Genomic DNA, 20,254 nt, shown 5'->3' on the forward strand with positions numbered 1-20,254 from the left:
GTTTCAGTACTGAAATTAGCTCGGAACCCTGATTGACTAGAATGTAATACACAGTTGGTCTCAACAAAATCCGCGACAACCTTATTTACGTATTTCTCCAGGACCTTGGAGAAAAAAGGCAGCAACGAAATTGGCCTGTAATTGCTGGCTGCAGAAGGGTCGGCGGAAGAATTATTTAGAAGGGGGAGGATTTTCCCATGCTTCCAGCTATCCGGCATCACTCCTTCAGCCAGAGAGACGTTCAGAAACCTGTTGACAGCCGGGTTTATCACCTCTGCAACAGATGCCTGTATTTTCGCAAGGCAGGGGTCTGAGGGTGAGCCTGATTTTAGTGATTTCATTATTTTCAGTGAGTCATCCAACGTGATTGGAGGAAAGTGCAGTAGGGATCCACCAGCGTTGGGTAAAGCAAGGGGGAGCTTATCAATAATGGCTGCCGTGACAGTGGGTGCTTACCCAAGCATAGCTTGGATGGTAGTAATTTTTGTATAAAAATAGTGACCAATGCGGGTCGTCGATTCATTTGTGGGAGTAAAAAGACTGTTTGTAGCGCACGGGGAGGAGAAATCTTAACAATTTTAAACAATTCCTTACTTTTGTTGCCTGCTTTCTCTATTTTTAAGGACAGAAAGTTCTTTTTTTCCAAGCGGACTTTAGCGTAGTGGGCTTTTAATGCCGCTTTATACGCTAACTTATCCTCGGAGCTAAAATTCTTCCTCCAGGCTCTCTCCAGACATTTGCAGATACTTCTGCTTTTCCTTAGAGTCTCAGTGAACCATGGGGCTGAGGCTCTGCCACCATTAGCTGCACGGGACTTAGGAGGGGGAGCTCATTCGCACAAGATTCCAGCCAACTTTCTAATGAACATTCATCGTTTATTAAGTTGTCACTGTAACAAATAGGATGAGTTTTAAGTGCACTAACTAGTGCAGCCGCAGTCATCTGATTAAAAGGTCTAAAACTTCTGGTGCGCGAGGTACATTGTATTTGAGACTGAGGCGATTTTTTGTTTACTCTGAAAGTAAGTAGGCAATGGTCTGACCAAACAATAGAGCAGGGCGGGTCCATTTCGATCTTGTCCGTTGAAAAAACCTGATCAAGGGCGTGGCCCCTTTCGTGTGTGGGGTAGAGAACATACGGGGTAAGGTTTAACATGCTGAGAGATTCATACCGTTTCAAAGGCTCAGGGTCAGTGCATTGATCCATATGGATATTAAAATCCTCAAGTACCAAACATTGTTTATATTTTGCAACAATAGGTGCAATAACGTTGTCTAATGACTCCAGGAAGCGTGTCGCCGGTCCTGGTGGCCGATAAATTACAGTGCCTGCAATTGACTGGTGGGCAGATACCAGTAGCAGGAAGCCGAGACACTCTGCACCTTCTAACTCTAAAGTGGGTGAACTGTGCAAGAGAACTAATTTAATAAATGATGGCTACTCCCCCACCCCGACCACCCAGCCTATCTTTCCTTAGTAACAGGTAGCTGGTGGGTATGGCGTTCGCAATAGTGGGATTGGAGCCTTCGTGTAGCCATCTCTCTGTCAGAAACATAACATCAGGTTTAAGCTCAGTAAGCGTGTCAAAGATTTGAAACTCGTGCTGTTTCATAGAACGTGTGTTCAAAAGCATAACTTTCAAATCGTTATTGGCCATAGAATTCTGCAGCAGAGGGGGACATATGCCCAGAATTCCAGGGCTCGCTAAACTTCCTACGTCAGGGGGGGAAAGAGCTACCCAATTACAGACACTACAGTTAAGATCCTTCATGTCGGCAACAGAAGATGAGTGGGGGCGGCAGCTCACACACTTACCAATTGCCAACAGACATTTCCTGCTGTAGCATAAGCGACTGTCCCTTGGAAACAGGTTACTTGGTCTGAATGAACCAGCGTTTCCGGCGCCAGATGTCTCCGGGATGCTGACGGGTGCAGATGGGCTTATCTTAGGCACGCCTTCGATGGACCAGCGGCGCGCCCGCTGCGCGCATTCGCTGCGCGCTCGCGCAGTGTCCCGTTTTAAAGGCCCCGGGTACATGAACAACTAGACCGCTCCTTAGCTAAAATGGCAGGTCATTCCATTTTCCCCCGATTCCTCCTTCTCATGGTTCGATTCCCACCGCCCACCACACATCAAAATTCCCAGTCAGAGGAAAATAAAGTGCAACTCGATATTAAAAAGATTTCTAAAAGCACCAGAGAAAGTTAAAACATAGCAGCTTCACAGAATTCAAACAATGTGCAAAGGGCAAATATTTCAGCAGCAGCGAGGTCAATGTGCAAAGAGCAAATATTTCAGCAGCAATGAGGAGGTGCAGCTGTCTGCACTACCACAGGTTCGAGCACGCTCGCGCAGAATCCTGTTTTAAAGGCCCCGGGTACATGAACAACTAGACCGTGCCTTAGCTAAAAGGGCGGGTCATTCCGTTTTCCCCCCCGATTCCTCCTTCTCAGGGTTCAATTCCCACCGCCCACCACACACTGTAAGGACAGAGGACCCCCAATATTCAGTCGGAGGTTCCGTGAGTTGCAGTGCAATGAGGTAGGGACACTAGAGATGAGCGCGCTCATGTGAAGGAATTGCTAGGATTGTGTCCCTTTGGGTTAGTCCTGATGCAGATGCAGTGGGGTGTGTTACACCTGCATCAACTTCCTCATCAACGTCCCAGGTCTCCCACACTGCCTGAGGTGACAGTTGCGTCCGCAGTCCACAGCGCAATACCCAGTAATGTTACCGGGTGTGTGGCTCGACTACCACCTCCAGTCTGCATTCCTGCCTTGGGGATGTTGCCTGCTGCCCTCCCATTGTCTGTGCCATCTCCCGTACGCACACTTGACACATCTTCCCCATCATATTCCCAGGTCTTTCACACTGCATGAGGTGACATAGCTGTGCAACATCTCCACAGCACGAGACACAATCACTAACAAACAATGGCTTGCGGTGCACTGAGTCACTGGCACCTGGAGTGCTGAGCAGGGTATCAGGCCGATAATGGCATCCACGACAGGTCTGAGCAACTCCCTAGGTCTGTCAGAACCACCGTTTCAAGTCTGGCAGATGGCGGTTGAAGGTGGTCCCTGCGGTGGTGGCGTGTGCCTCCTGGTGATGCGACCTCCGGTCCGGTCAGGACGCGAATCTATGTGTGGGCCCTGGTGGCCCGCAGTTGAGGCCGGAGGCTGCGGACCGTGCAGGAACACAGTCACATGGCATTGATGACCCCAAGGCCAACGCTTCAGGGGCCATCCAATATCTCAGAAGAAGGGACCCGAACCTGACCAGCACAGAGTTAGTGGCCCCGGATGCACAGCGGCCGGCACAGGCAGCCAGCCACGGGACGGTGACTTGTGGTGCAGTCAGATGGGCCATAGCGACCTGAGATGGTCACCTTCAATGTCTGAGGTGTATGAGGAGGCCGCCAAGGTCACGGGACTCGGGCCTGGAGCTTGCGCCGGAACGTGGTGGACCCTCCTTGATACACGCCGGTCTCGGCAGGTGATCAGTGAGGCCTGGCTGCGCAGGGGCAAGCCTGACGGGTTTGTGGTCCGGTAGGTGCACAGCATCGCAGGCCACTATGCTCTAGAGAACGGTGTTGGCCTTGTGGCGGGGTGAAAGGCCGCCCTGGCAGAGATGTTGGGCTTTCTGGAAGAGGACCACGCCCAGGGCTACGTGCTTCTTATTCACACCCCTACGCTGGTGTGGCGTACACCGGGCCATCCCACGCCGATCATGCTTAAGGAGGGGCGTAACAGGCAAGATTTCCGCGAGGTCCCCCACTGGCTGTGGTGACATGGTTGCGTCCACTGTCCACTATACTCCATACACCAGAGGTGTACGTCGCCATGGATATGGGTGTGTGCTGCATACTGCGGTCTGTCCAGCACATCTCCGCCACTCTTGGCATTGTGTACTTTCCCAATCATGGTACTACTGCATCCTTCACACATGCCTGTTTGCCACCTCTCCCCACATTCGGGTGTTGTGTGGCTGAGGTGCCATGCCGTTGACGGCTCATGTTCACGGCTGGGCCAGGTAACCATTGTGAGTTGTTCTGCCGTGTCTGGTGGGTGGGCATGTTGTTGTGCATGTTGGTTGTGATTTTGTGACGTGTGAATTGCCTGAGTTGTGATTTGCATGGTTGTGGAGTTGAGGTGAGTGGGGTGTTCATTTGGAACTTGCCAAGGGGCTGTGCATTTCCCTTGTAGCCATCCGGGGTACGCTGGTTGGTGATGGACGGTCAGAGGATGAAGGAATCATGCACACTGGCTGTGTATTTGAAGGCGACATTGTTGGAGGTTCCACGGTGTTCTGTTGTTGCCTGCACATTGGGGTGGGACGTGTGCTTTTTGTTGCGGTGATTGTGTGCTCTGTCACCAGGGGGCACATGTGGGACATGTGTGCTGTGGATTGCCCCAACACATGCGTGCATCCTGCTATGGCGTATGATCCTTGCTTGGTCCCCAGCGTGACCTGCACATTGTGTTGGATGTATGGGGACTGGGGTACCAGGGTGATGGTGATGTCCAGGACAGGTATGAGGGACTTGAATATGGCTGGCAGTGAGATTCCTCTGACTCTGGTGGGTGTTGGTTGGGGGGTCCCAGGGGCCAACAGGTGCCGCCAAGCCAGCAGCCTGGGGTGGGATGTTGGTTGTCCGCTGTGTTGGTGCCGTAGGCCTGTTGGGCGATGATGGTCGGGATGCGTGGGATGGTTGTCCCTTTCAGCCTGTGGTGGACGGTGACATTGTCAGGGGTTGGGTCTGTGAGACTGGTATGCTTCCTGGGGGTCCGCTGTCTTTGTCTGCACTGCATCTGTGGTGGTCCGGGGGTGGGTGTTCCGGGTGTGGGTTGTGGTCCTGGGGTGGTGTTGTGGCCCTCTTGGGTGTCTGGGCCACATGATGGGTGGCTCCATGGCATCTGTTGCCCTTCCGATGTGGCCCTGGGCTGGTCTCCCTTTTGTGGTGCAGGCTGCCGTCCGACTTTACACCAGGTCAGAGCAGGTGTAGATTTGCTGGTGCTAACACGTCTTATCGCTTGTTTTGTCTTTTTATCCCAGTTCTGTCTGGTCGTTGCGAATGTTGAGGTGTGATGTTGTCACGGCTTTTGGGACGGGAATGCCCACTCTGCATCTCATTCGCGATAGTTGCGGTGGGCCTCTGTGGCAATGTTTTTTGTGGCTGCTATCGCGGGTAAACTGGTGCTGTGGGCTGTTTACACAGGCTTGTGAATGGGGAGGTATTTTTATCACGACTTTGGCTGCGATAAATTGATGTTAGTTTGGCGATAGTTTCTGGTGAATATGCCCCTGAGTTGTCAATTATTTTCTAAAGTGTAGAACCGATGGACAAGTCCAGTGTGTGGGGTTAGAGGCATCCTGATCATGGGTGAGTGGCTTGAAAAGGCTTATTTCCACTTTGTTCATTTCTGTACTTCTTGGTGTTGGGAGTGGCAATATCTTCTGCTCCTTTAATGTTGAAATGGAAAGAGAAAGTACATTGTTCTGCCACTTTAGGTTATATGCTTGGTACTACTGCTGTGTATGTGATGCAGCAGGGACCTGTGAACGAGTAGCAAGTGTAGATTAGGTCATGAATGGTAGTGGCATTTCTTGTATTTGTTTAATTTTGCACTGCAAAGGGTGCTCTTTATTGGGGCAAGCATTAAGCAAAGAATGCCAGCGAAATGCGTGTTAGCAAAATGTATAAAGCAGATGAGCAAGATTCACACAGAAGTTATTAAATCTATTTCTGAAAGGTAGTATTTCATCCCCTGGATGAGTTATGGTGATACCCATGCTGTCTGAGTCCTCTGGGCCACACACGACTTCAAAGAGAGGTTGGTTTGCATGATCAAGCTAAGGGATTTGGTACAATCAGGAAAATTAAGTGGGAATACATCTATGTTCATGTTTTGAGTCAGTCCTGGATGTAGCTTTTCTAATAGCTTTTGTCAATGACTATGAACTTAGGTTTTGTATGACTAAACTTAGAGTAGGTGATAGAAATTGGGATAAGGAGGTGGATGAAGCTGACATATCTGCCTTCCAGATACAGCTACAGTTCATTTGGGTACACGCTTTGGCTATGTGGTTGGTGCAGAGATTTCTGAAGGGCTCGGTGTAGAGGCTGATTAATGCAGGGGTCAGGATCATTCTCTGGGATGCACAACAAGCCGCTGGAAGTCTCTTAGATTTAAGGGTGCTAGCTGTATGAATTGGTGTTGGTCAGAAATATATGCATGAACAGACGTACATGGTATTTGATTAGTGTGAACATAGGCAAAGACACCGAAGTGTAGTACAGGGCAAAGGTTAAGATACACTCGATGTGTGGTTGGAGAGGTAGCTGGAGTGTCAAAGGAGAATTTGACTGTTAATACGTCATGATGTATTGAAAATCAGGAGTAGAACCAAATAAATATGGTGCCATTAGGTCCCATGAAGGTGGAGTGGAATTTCATCAGAGCATGGAGGAAAACAATGTTGAAGGCCACTGAGACATCCATCGTCAATGATCTACAGGGCTACTATCATCCTCCACTTTCATGCTGTCTGTTTTGATCTTATAGCATGGATAATTATGGTGCAGGATGTCACATTTGACAGTTTGCCCGTACTGTTCTCTTCAGAGTCTTTCCACAGAAAGTAGGGAGTGTAATGGGTTTATAGTTATCAAGGAGATAGACAACCAGGCTTCCTATTTTGGAGTCTGGCAGGCTCTGTCTTTTTTGTACTACATCTGGGAAGATGCACTGTAGAGGAATGTGTTGATTTTGCTTCTCCTGAAATATATGCTGTTTATAATGTAAAATGGAGTATGTTGTCTTAATAAGTTGGGTGGATTCCTTGAGAAAAAATCAGACCTTAAAACTCCATCAGACGGTAGATTAATACTTACCAACAATAGGATGAAAATACGGTGGCCGGTAATTCAACAATCACTCGGGAGGCTGGCTTCCCTTTATGAAACTATCATCCGGACCCTATTAGAAGCAAAAAAGTTTATAACCATGGATCGTTTCTTTACCTCTCTAACTGGAGTTGCTAAGACCCATGAAACACTGACATCTGACCTGGATGATATATTATATCCATAGGCTCTTCCGGGGGGAGGGGGGGTAAAAAGGCCAAGCGGTCTTGGTTTGATGATAGCTGTTGGGTGACCAAGTGGGCTCTGATAGACGCCATCAAATCTAAGAATATGATTCAAATAAATAAATTGAGGGTATCATATAGAGATAGCATTACCCAAGAAAAATAATGTGGGAGATGAATAAATGGGACTCTCTGGAAAGGGCACTATTAAACAATGATATGAAAGCCTTTTGGAACATAATCAATACAGGCTGTAGTGATGGGAAGCAGGCCATAGAGCCTAATCTAGCGGCAGACATCTGGAAGGGCATTTTCAGGCTCTATACACTATGCCGGAGGTTGAGGATGCCACCATAGCACATGCAATCATCCCACTGCAAAACACCCACATAGAGGCCCCTGAGGTAACTTTGACTGAAATAGTTAGCACCATAAGCAAAATAGCACAGTGCAAAGCACCAGGGTTATACAAGATACCAGGGGACCTCTTCCGTGCAGAACCAAAAATTGGGTGGCCCTACTTTTGGTTTTTATTTAATGCCATACCGCAGGGAATGACGATCCTTGCAACTTGGGCTGGAGCTGAAATCCTCCTAGTATACAAAAAAGGCTCACCACTTTTGCCTATTAATTACAGACCCATCAGTTTAATTGATGTAACTTAGACATTTTTTGACCGGGTACTGTTGGAAGTTCTTCAGGCTTGTATGGCGGAATATAAAATCGTGAGTCCATTCCAAGCAGGCTTCAGGAAAAACATCTCCACCATTTATCAAATATTTAGGCTCCAACTTCTGTATTGGAAAACAGTGTCTATAGAGGGTGGCAGTCTCTATGTAATATTTGTGGACGTAAAGACCGCTTTTGATCTGGTACCCAGGGACAAACTCTGGGCTGTACTCAGTGATCTTGGGGTTCCCATCTATATTTGGTAGATGCTCAGGAGGTTGCATGAAGGCAATTACACCCAAATCAGGTATGGTAAGGATGGTGAGCTTACCACACCACTTGCAGTTAACAGAGGAGTCAGACAAGGTTGCGGTCTTGCACCTACCTTGTTCTGCTTAATGCATTGGTTGATCTATTGAATGAGATGAAGGGCATTGATGGCCCAAAGTTAGCGCATGGAAAAGGGTCGGCAATGATGCTTACCGACGATACTCTTTTGCTTTCTAAGTCACCAATGGGCATGCAGAGGATCCTCAATAGCTATGGTGTTTTCTATAAAAGCAGGGGGCTGGATATCAACTTACAGAAGACGAAATATGAGGTTTTATACCCAGTTAGCTTGACACACTCTAATCCCCTCTTAAATGGTACCCCGCTTGCGAGGGTATCAGTATTTGGATATTTAGGTCTCACTCTAATGGAAAAAATGGATTGGGGGTCACAATTAGGTAAAACAAGCCTCACGTTAGCACAGACAACAGGGCGGCTGGCCAAGCTATTTAGGGATTCTTTCCACAAACCCGTTGGGCCAGTTATAGAGATCTGTAAAATGCAAACAAGGAGTCCTGCAATATATGGGGCTGAATTCTGGGGGCACTGTTTTTTAAGAAATATTATCAAGTCTGTGCCAAAAACATCGCTAGGCAGCTATTTGGTCTCCCCCTCATTGTGCATGGACTTGGGGGTGAGATTGCAGAGGAAATTGGCTGTGCACTTTTAACCTTTTGGCGTCGCCTATGGGTAACCCCGGAACTGGCTGAATATAGGTCAGAGCTAAAAGAGGTATTGGGTATACCGGGTGTACGGTATCTGGCGCGGTTTGCATATATCAGGGAAGCACTCCATAGTATAGGTAGACCAAGTCTATGGAGCAATCCAGAGGTAGCATGTCCTGAAATAACAAGAAATTAACTGGTCAAGAGCTATGGGGGGGGAAACTTGACCAACTACAAGAGAGCTCAGCTATAGGTTCTTTAGCAGTCAACTTTATGAAATTAAAGGACTATTATAGCTTAGAGCCCTTCCTGGAAGAAATACAACCGGCATTAGCCAGGACATTATATGTACAATTTAGACATGGGTCCCTTCCTCTGCATGCATTTTCTCCCCCTTAGGGTGTCCCACCTGTGCATTGAGGCGGAGACAGAACTTCATTTATTTTTCTTCTGTAAGGGCTATAAAAAAGCCAGACAGAGATGGCTGCTTCAACTGTGTAGAAATTTAGGGTCCACGTGTAGTGAAGAAGTATTTAGGCGTCTGAAATATAATACTCAATGCCAATTGTATTTGCTGTCTCACGCTTTTTAATTTCTATGTGGTGTGTGCGTAAGTCGCTTCTGGAAACAATCCCACGGATTAAAGATGATCCATCTTTATCTATGACTTGCCCCATATCAATTTAATTCATAAAAGTTAATCCTGTGCTCGACTGGGTTTTAGTTGATTTTAAATCTGTGGGAACAGCGAATACCAATTATCAGTATTTTTATTACAGGGGTTACCTCTATTCTGCAGGTTGCCCCTGGGTATTAGCAGGCACCAGATTTCATTGGTGGTGGGGAGTAACGGTATATGCAACTAAAGACTCTATTTAGATAACAGATTGTATAGTTTGGCAATTTTTTTGCATTGTATATTTTTTTAGGGTAGTACTTATATTGTATATCCCCTTTTAGTATTCAATGGGATGTGGGCATACTAATTGTATTGGTTGCTACTAGGATCACGCTGATTATTTTAAGGAGTATTTTTATAATGATTGTTTTAATGTATTGTATGATTATTGCACACACACTTTTATGGTCTATCGATCGAAATAAAGTATGCAAATGGAATCAAATGGATTTCAGAGAGGTCATGGTGGTGAATGTCATGAATCTGATCAATTTTAACAAATTCAAACTGATTCATGATGTTGCAATTTTCCATTGAGTCTAGCCTAGGAGTGCCAGGTAATAGGCTATTGCAATGCTTGACTGCTTTGAGCGATGCATTTACTTATGTTGGAGGCCCCTATGATGATTATTGTGCTGTATATGACTGGCTTTACAGATTAGCTTGCTATGTAGCAACTGTAAATCTTTCCACATGGTTAAGACACATTGGAGTAAAGAGTTGTGGCATATCATTTTGTGTCTGTGAATCAGTGTTTTAGTATATTGACTTCACCAGCTTTCTGTGAATTTAATTTTTATAGATCAAAGCTTCAATGTGGTGTGATTGTTGATTATGTTTTGTTTGGCTATTTTGAATGCATCTAGAACTAAGCTGATGTTGGGTATGCCTTGTTATGTGTTTGCCAGGTTGGATGAAAAAGCCATGCTAGACATTTGTAATGGGCTACTCATCTCATATTCTCCACTTCCACAAAAGCAAGGAATTTGGAATTCCCTTCAGAACCTAATCTGACCTTTGCTCTCAAAGATGATGTTGTGGCAAAGGATGTGAAAATGCAGCTGTCTGGAATGTTTTTCTCTTTCTTCTCACATGCCTAGAATGCTGCAACATTATTTATTCTGGTCTTTATAAAAAAAATCAATGTGAGACACAAAAGACTTGAGAAGCAGAATGTGTCTCAATCTCTGTGAGTGCAACTACATCGAACCCAGTTTGAAAGCTCTCCACTGGCTCCCAAGCACATGCCACGATTAAATTCAATATCTTGTGCACTGAACACAAAGCTACATATCTGTATAAACTGACTGCTGACTACATCCATGCCAGAAATCAATGCTCAATGTCTGCTTAAGATATCAACTACTGATCCTTCAAGAGGGTGAAATACAACAGCAGATCTCAGGGTGCGCAAAGGCCAAGACTCTGAAAATCCATAACCCCAACCTTAGAGCCAAAGCCAACCTTCATCCGTTACTTCCCTGAGAAACATAGAAATGGGTATTGTGTGGGAGACGGACAATCATACATGAACATGGAGACTTATGCAAGATTAAGACTAAGGGCCTGATTTAGATATTGAAGGTCTTACGGCCGTCCCTCTGCTAAAGCGGTCCCAAATACTTCACCAAGCTGACAGTCTTTCGCCTGCCATATTTAGATGCATGCAGGCTGACTCGCCGTCCGCTTAGACAAAGGGTTTCCCCCCGTGGTCCCGGCTCACCGCTGCCAATGCTGGTGAATAGTACTTTGTTGCCATTAGGACATCGGGTTCCAGCCAAACAGATATGGATTTCACAGTTTATCTGGCTGTCGCCTGGTGGCAGTTCCTTGATAGAAGTAGTCCATTGCGGTATGCGCTCTACACTGCACCATCGCTGTGGCCATTGGATGGTGGCTAGTGTAACACACCTGATATCAATTGGCCAAATGGAAACACCTGTATACCACACTATAAAACACACTCCATTTCAGATCATGATCCTTTGCCATTACCCTGCACCACAACATTTTCTAGCAGAACGTTTGCCAGTTTAATGAGGTTATTTTGTTGCTTTTCCCTGTTTCTTGTCCCTTTCTCTTCTTTCATTTATTTCCTTGTGGTTAATTAATTTGATTTCATATTTTTTCAGTCATGGTGGATGATATCATAAGAGTAGAGCCACAATTGTTTGGAGCCCAAGTCCAAAATACACCCCTATCTCAGAAAAGGCAAATGTGGGCCAGAATAGTTGACAGAATGAATGCTGTAGGTAACAACCCGCACACACAGGTGGAAATTATAAAGAGGTGCAACAACCTGCGGAGGAGGGTGCACTCCCTAGCATCCAAGAGTCACCTGGAAGCCCAGAGAACTGGTGGTGGTTCTCCCCTTACACTCATGTCCTGGGAGGAGAAGGTTTTTCAGATTCTACATGTGAAGGCTTGATAGGAATACTTGGTGGAGTGGAGTCTGGAAAGTTACACTTTACAAAGTCTCACTAAACTTCAATGCCCTGTTTGCTCTCAACGCAGCTGTTGCCAATGCATTCTGCACATATCGTCCTAACATAGAAACCTCAAAGTATCAGTATCAGATCATTTTGATTGTTTGGGTGACCATGTTGTGTTGCATCTAAGATTACAGGTGTCATTCTCCATTACATGGCACATGATGGCATGATACCTGTAAGTGCTAGAACACCAAATAACTCATTACCCAACTGCATATTTTCCACAGGTATGTTCCACTAACCATAATGCAAATGTTGAGAAGTTGTCTTTGAAATGACTACAACTACCATGATGACCTGTTTCTGCTTTGTCAAAAGAATATTGCTGTCATATTACTCATGCTGTCTTGTCTAACAAATTTCCACATGTGGTTAATTGTCGTGTTCTGATCAATTCCTATTCAATGCTCTCTTCTGAAAATGGTTTGTGTTGTTTTCTGAACGTTATCCTATTCTTCTCAACCAATTGAATTTGTGTCATGACTTTCACAAATCAAACTGTGTTGACCCGAAAATTGTAAGGTATGAAAATATGCTATGCTGAATATAAATTGTAGTTGCAATAATTGACTCTGCACTGTTTACATGAAGACTAATGCCAAACATCCATCTAAGTGGTGTAAATGTCTGTTTTGAAGTCAGCTAGGCCTTGGAATTGTCAATTACACATTTGACCTCTCCACTGTGTTGGGTTGAATGGTTGGGAGATGTTAGCTATACTTCCTAATCACATCATACACATTTCTAGACATTTATTGCCTGCTTATTCAAAGTTGTACTGTTTGAAATTGCAAAGTAAGCCATAATCATACTAATCTCTATTCTTTTTTCTTCTAGGTATCTACATAGTTTGTCTAAAAATATTTGGATGTATAATCCAAACTTTTACTAATAAAAATGTTCTCAATAGGTAAACTGCCAGACCACGTGGCCAGGAATCTACCACTGAAGAGACCTCCACTTCAGCCCAGGGTCAAGCCTTCACTGAGGACAACATTCCTGGTAATCTGGGGATCCTGGTTCATCTGGTCAACATGGGCAGATGGCTCCAGTGAGCCTCACTGGGCCCACACGACACCTCCCACCCCGGCTGTAACACCTCAGCTAACAGAAGCCTCCACTTCCTGTGTCCATACCAGTGTAACAACAATCATATGCACCCTAGTCCTGGCTAATGTTGAGACCACAGCACTATCAGCTCCAGCTCAGCCAGAACCCAGTGGGATGGGGCACACTGGGTCATGGGCACAAGGTCGTGGGGGTAGGGGTCATTAGAGGGATTCTGTTGGCCAGCATAATGAGACCACTGGAATCACTCTCACCCAGACCTCCATTGACTAAGTCTTGAGAGCCTATCATCAGTCCCAAGACATTATGGGCCAGGTACTCACCAAGCATCGGGAGATGAAGCAGTTGCAGAGGGAGCTCAATGATCAGATGGAGGCTCACAACTCCAATATGGGCTCCCGACTGGAGAGCTGCAGAACATTTACACCCATATGTGCACGGCTTTCCCAGCACCATCTACCCCTTCCTCTGGTCCTACAACATCTGGCCCATCTAAATCTGCCACAGCCACAGGAAGGGTGGCCCTGCCACAGGAAGAACCACCTGCAGCCATCCCAGGTCCTGCAACTGTGGATCTACCCCTCCCCCGCAGGAAGGGACGTCCACCCAGATTATCAGGAGAAGAGGATGACAAGATCTTTACCACCATCAGCAAGAAACCCCGAATTTCCTCCAGTGTGTGACTACCACTCACTCTGTGGACTATGTTTAGACACATTTACCGTTCTGATGCCAGTCGCATTTTGGATATTGAACTTCAAACAATTTTGGCTCTTCAACTATGGTTTCATTCACCATGACTGACTTCTTCACTTTTTGGTTTGCATTTTCATTTTCGCCCTGTTTAATTTCTTCACGTTTAGTTCAATAAATTCACCGCTCAAAGACACATAAACTGATGTTTTATATCTCAACTCTATCAATGCATCTGTTTCCTTCCATCATAACTTTACAATGACAAAAATCAAATTATTGTATAAACATAGATAATTTGCAAGCAGGCAATGTTTTTCTCAAGTTCCCAACCATGACTCCCAAACAAATATACCATTCAATCATCTACTCCTATGTTTATTCCATTTGACCAATAATTTTTTGCCAACAGTTTCACTGACATAACATTCCCTATATAACACTTATACTCAGTGCCAGATTTCACATTTCAAGTTCCAGACCTTGCCAACATGGAAGAAGGGGATATATCCAAAACGTTCAGATTGAATAGGCAAATTATCATTGACTCATGTCATCAGCTGGAGTCAGATCTTCTGGCTCACATAAGGAATCCCACACCAATCTACAAAAACATGGCAGTACTACATTTTGCAGACACAGGATCATTACCATCCACTGTTCCAGTATCTGGTGGAATGTCACAACCAAGTTTCAGTGGTGTGCCACAAGACGTATGTCCTCTAATGATGAGACACATCAACAGCGACATACACTTTACACACAATGAGAATTTTGCCAATGTGAAGGGACATTAGCATGATTTGGCTCCACTACCACATGTGGTTTAAGCACATATATTGCCTTAGTTCCAACACATAACAGAGAAAAACTCCAATGTAATCTTCTAATCTTCCATTCAATCACAGTGCAAGTTGCCTTGGTACAAGATTTGTATGCCTAAAGTCTATGTCTGTCTGCCCAAGAGAATACTAAACCATTTGTTATTTTATAACTTATATAACAATCACCCATTTCTCTCACATACGTTTTCCCTATCACGCTCGAATTCCAAACTGGGCCAGCTGTCCGCCCCCGATTAACAATAAAGTTATTTTTCACTCCCATCATGGCGGCCGTTATTTGCGGTCTAGTCGTTCTCTGTGGTTACGTCTGCTCACTTCCGTTATTAACCACACACGCACAGCAGTGCGTTACGGAAGCCTGAGCCGCAGTAGGTATCCGGCAGCGAACGCACCGACACTTTGACAGGCGCTCCCTGGCCGCCAGGCGAACCCGTACGGAAAGTTCTTTCCCAAATAGGGGTACTGCAACAACGGGTCCACTTCCTTTAGGGACCCCATTGGATTGCATGGTGATGTATTGACAATTTCTGCATCACGAATTATGTAGTAGAGTTTCCACATTTTTCTTTGAGCACTTTCACAATGGTCCTGATGAATTGCCACCGACCCTTTTGGGCATAGAGCAAGAAACATGTTGACCGTCTGAGCTCCCTAGGGATCATCATAATCCCTTTGGGATCACTTATATATATTTTTTACTTAGGCTGGTATACCATCAGAATAAATTGACACATCGCCTGGTAATACCATACCTATTTTAACTCACTACACCACTACTCACTACACTTGTTGCACTGACCCCCACGCACCCATACGGCTGTCTCCTAAAAAGATCTCCGATAAAGAGCCCCTTCGTGGGAGCCCGTCGGGCATTGCAGCGCCGGCCCGACGAGGAGCACAGCCCTATGATGAAGCATGACACCTGGCTAGGTGTGTGAGGGCATTATATAGAGACTAATCGCTCTCCCCCCCTCCCTCCCAGAGGAACTGCATCCCTTGGTTTTGTTCTATACTCCTCGGAGCACGGTGCAGGACCTCACTAAAAAGCTCTTGGTTCCTCCTCCTTTTTTGAAGCATTACGTACGGCGGCTCAGCCGTGGAACCTTAGCCCGTGTGGCTAGCGGATAATTACCGCTCTATCCTCCTCTTTCTACCCTTCCCTTGGACAACCCCGACCATGGAACAACACCAAGGTTTATCCTTTGATGACGATCTGGTGTCAGAAATTCTCAGAACACCATCTCTACTGGACGCAGACGGAGCCATGGCCACTACGAGCATGGGCAGTGACTGGAATAGCATTACCAACATGAAACGTCAACTAATGAAAATCATAATGCACGGGGCAATTATGACCGAATACCTCCGCGCCAATATAGCCCCCAATGGGCTTATTGTGTCAAATATGCCAAGAATCTTCCTTGAGGATAAACAATTTAAGGAAGAATGGTCCCTAGTTGCATGGAAGTGCACTAGGGACTGGTTGATACTGATTATTAAGACCGCCAAACGTCTTGCTGATGACCTAATCATCCAGATCACCATTGCCGAAGGAGCATTAAAAGCGACCATCACTATTGCGGCTTTCAAAGCCAAATTATCAGAAATCAATAGTGAAATCGCAGAAAATAAGGATTATCTAATGAGACAAAAAATCAACAAACTCCAAAAAGATATCAATCGCTTCAATAAAGAAAAAATTTACCCTTACCTAAAAGACGATTTCCAAAATGCACAGAGTGATTATTCGTCAGACGAAAGTTCTAACTCCCGTCGAAGAACGAATTCCAACAGCAGTAATTCTAGCTCTGAGAGTTGGAGAGGCCAACAACCTTACCAGCAACACGGACCACCGAATCCACAATACACCTACCCCATGCCACCTTTTCCAGGCCCGCACATGTGGCAACCACCTGGTTTCCAACAGGGACCTGTTCCATTCAACCCCTACCTACCACAACCTTTTTTAGGCAGAGGCTGGGGCAGGGGCAGAGGAAGAAGAAGAGGCGGGTACAATCAACAAAAACAGGTCCACTGGAAAGACCAAACAGACCAAGGCCCGATGGAACTCAGGAGCCACAGAGGGAAGAAAAACTGATAGTAAATCTATCAGATCGACAGCTAAATCAACAAGAGACCAAGATCCTCGCTAAGGGGCTGGGCTTTGTGCCCACACCACGACACAACGAATTTAGAACTCATTGTGAGGTACATGACCTCTTTCGGAAAATCCGCTTGAGGAATTTCTTCACAGGTCAAAACTCTCCTCCCTCATCTGACTCAGGCCTACGAAAACCATCCTCCTTCACACCTTCATCCGCAATGGTCCCCCCGGAAATCTTGGCCTTTGAAAAAGCAGTCCTCAATGACATTAACAACATGACTGAGAAAAAATCCTTCCACAACATCTCACGCCTTGAAAATGTGGCGATAACTGATCTGAGCCAAGACACCACTATAACCATCAAAGAGGCTGACAAAGGGGGAGCCATAGTGATTATGTCCACCCCTGATTACAGAACAGAATGCCTAAGACAACTAAGTGACACACGGTACTACCAACAAATTAAAGAAGATCCAACAAACAAACTGGTCATTACTATCAGAACATTAGTGACCAATGCCTTAGCACAGGGCTGGATTTCAAAAAATGAGTCGGAATTCCTGACAAATAAGGATCCTAGGATACCTTATTTTTACACATTACCCAAAATCCACAAAGGTGTCCTGCCCCCACCTGGGAGGCCAATTGTGTCAGGCATCAACTCGGTACTGGAACCCCTCTCGCGGTTCTGCGACCACTTTTTACGCCCTCTGGTACAGAAAACGCCAACTTTTCTCCTAGACACCAGGGACGTCCTCAATATCATTAAACAAACTAACGAAACGGGCAGTAGAGTGGATGTTCTGGTCACTTTGGATGTAGAGGCCCTCTACACCAACATCCCGCAGAGGGCCACCTTGGATGTAGTGGAAGAAGTACTACGAGCACAAACATGGAACTCACCCACCCCAGTCTCCTTTATTATGGAGTGTGCAGAGATTGCCCTAACCAAAAACTATTTCCAATTTGAAGATCGGATGTACCATCAAGTCCAGGGCACTTCGATGGGGAGCACTTTTGCTCCCAGCCTGGCATGTCTCTAGTAAATCTTTTAGCAGTCCTAATGCTGTGTCACATATAGTAAGCACTGGGAGTGCTAATTTAAGGCAGATACTCTGTCACCATTTTTGGATGACTGGGAACTAGTTTAAGATCCAGAGTATTTTACCACCTTAGGCAGTGGTAAAGGGTAGGCCTGGGTGTAAAACTCTGCTCCGCTTGCGGAGTTTGCGGAATTCGGCAACTCTGCGTTCCGCAGAGAACATGGAGTTACCAATAAACTCTGCACTCTGCAATGGAGCGGAGTTTCTTTCTGTTGGCGCCGGGAGCAACTTGCCGGCCGTTCAAGATCGCGCATGAGATTTCCTAGCCGTTGCCACTAGATTGCTAGCCACAAGATTTTGCGGTCGCTAACACGTCTTTCGGCCGATGTTTTGTAACATATGTGATCGTGAACATGCACATGCTGCGGCTGAGGCCTGGGGAAGATTCTCTCGAGAAGCATCAAAATCTTCCCGAAATTATGATTTGGAGTAATGAACCTCCTCAAATGCACCGTTAGTGTTGGTTTTTTGTGTGAGTAGTCCTTTTTTGAAACTTTTTTTTCCAACAGGAAGGAAGTTCCCCAGAGCCTTCAACTTCCTATTACTATCCAGCAGGCTCCTTTAACTGTTTTGTACATCTCCTGGTCACTTTTCATTTAGATTTGATGCTGGAAGTATCTCGCTTTGTGTCTACTGCATTTATACCATTGGATTTAAGGACCTTGGGGCAGATTTATAACGGACTTGCGCCACTTTTACGCCGCCGCTGCGTCACTTTTGTGACGCAGCGGCGGCGTAAACCCTGCGCCATGTTGCGCCCCATTTACAACGTGACGCATCTAGGGAGATGCGTCATGTTGTAAAGCCTGCGCCACATGTGGGCGTACCTGCACAGGGGGGGCGTTCCGGCGCAGGAACGCCTCCGAAAAGTGGCTGAGTGAAATCTACAAGATTTCACTCAGTCACTTTTCCGGCCATGCTGAGTCAAAACCCTGCCCCTGCTTGAAGCAGGCGTAAGGATTGACGCTGCATTGTAACGATAGGGCACCCCCGAGCCTTGCTGGAGCTGCGTCGCGCTTGCGACGCAACTCCAGCAATGCGCCAACCTTCCGCCATCAGATGCGTCACGCATCTGTTTATCCTTGCGCCACGATGCGCTGTATTGTAAATGCGGCGCATCTATTGTGGCGCAAGGGTAAACTTTCGTGACGCATCTTCCCTGGCGCATCCATGCTGATTTGCAGGGATGCGCCAGGGAACATAAATCTGCCCCCTTGTATTTAAGATTTTACAAGTAAATAAAAAAAAGTATTTGTGTGTTTGGCATGCACCAGGATTCCTTTCTTTTTTAATTAGATATCTTTAAAAAAATGTATAGGTGGGGTGGCCGGCAGTTTCAGTAGGGGGCTAGTAATTTTTGCATGTCATTTTTCTTTTCTTATTTTGTAAAAAAAAGACATGTAGCACATTTTTCCATGGTTTTTAAAAATACATTGCAATAAACTTTTAATTCACAATGTTGCCTAAGCTTTCAATGGGTCTTATAACCAGTAGGCCCAGTGCTAGTCATGGTTGCATGAAACAACTATTTCTGTGATGTCTGCTGAATTGAAACATCATTTAGGCCATGGATGGCCTTAGATCAAAATATAAAATGTGCTTTTTTGTGGTATTGCACAGTTTTTTTCCTGCAAACATTGTAACATTGTATAGGTGGGGTAATGACTACGGAGGATGTGTGCTGTTGTAAATATTTTCGGTTTTCGCATTGCTGAATGAATGCTGTGTTCTGTGTCTGGCCAGTTTGCATGTGTGTGTGTGTTTACCATAGGCCACCATTTGCCTTAGTTCCCCATGCCGTATGGCCAGGGGCCATTTTGTATAGCAAGTGCCCCTAGGCCTGCATGTGTTTTTTATTTTATAGGTCTCCTGCTTGTTGTTGTCACCATGTGGCTGGCGACCATTTTGTGTAGCCAGCCAATGTGCCTTTGCCATAGACCTGCATATCTTAATTGTTGTGGCCATGCCTTCTTGCTGGTTGCTGTTGTTGTGACCATGCGACTGGCAGCCACTTTTTGCAGGCAGCCAGTGTGTTTTTGCCATAAGCCTGCATCTGTTCTTCTTTGTTCCCATGCCTTCTTACTTGTTATTGTGACTGGTGGCCATTTTGTGTAGGCGGCCAGTGTGCTTTTGCCATATGCCTGCATGTGTTCTTTCTTGTTCAGTGAACACTTTGCACATTTTGCACACAAATGTGTCATCTTGGTTCTCAGGCGTAATATGCTCAACATCCCAATTTATGAAGGTCGAATGCATTTGTAATTTTGTTCATTAACCCTTTAACCGTGGCGCAAATTCCGCCGCGGTGCGGGAGTTTTAATGAGTGGCGAGGCCGCGTCGGCCAACTAACGTGCGCAGCACTAGCCAGGTAGTGCTTGTGACGGCCATAGGCCGACGTGTGCACCTAACGGGTTAACTTCTTGTCTTGACGCATCCACAATATGGCACAGTGTATGTACCCATCCACCAAAAGCAATGACTGCATGACGTTTGCATACAGCTGTATACAGACC

This window comes from Triturus cristatus, chromosome 3_2 (genome assembly GCF_964204655.1).
Source record: "Triturus cristatus chromosome 3_2, aTriCri1.1, whole genome shotgun sequence".
NCBI classification, from domain to species: domain Eukaryota; kingdom Metazoa; phylum Chordata; class Amphibia; order Caudata; family Salamandridae; genus Triturus; species Triturus cristatus.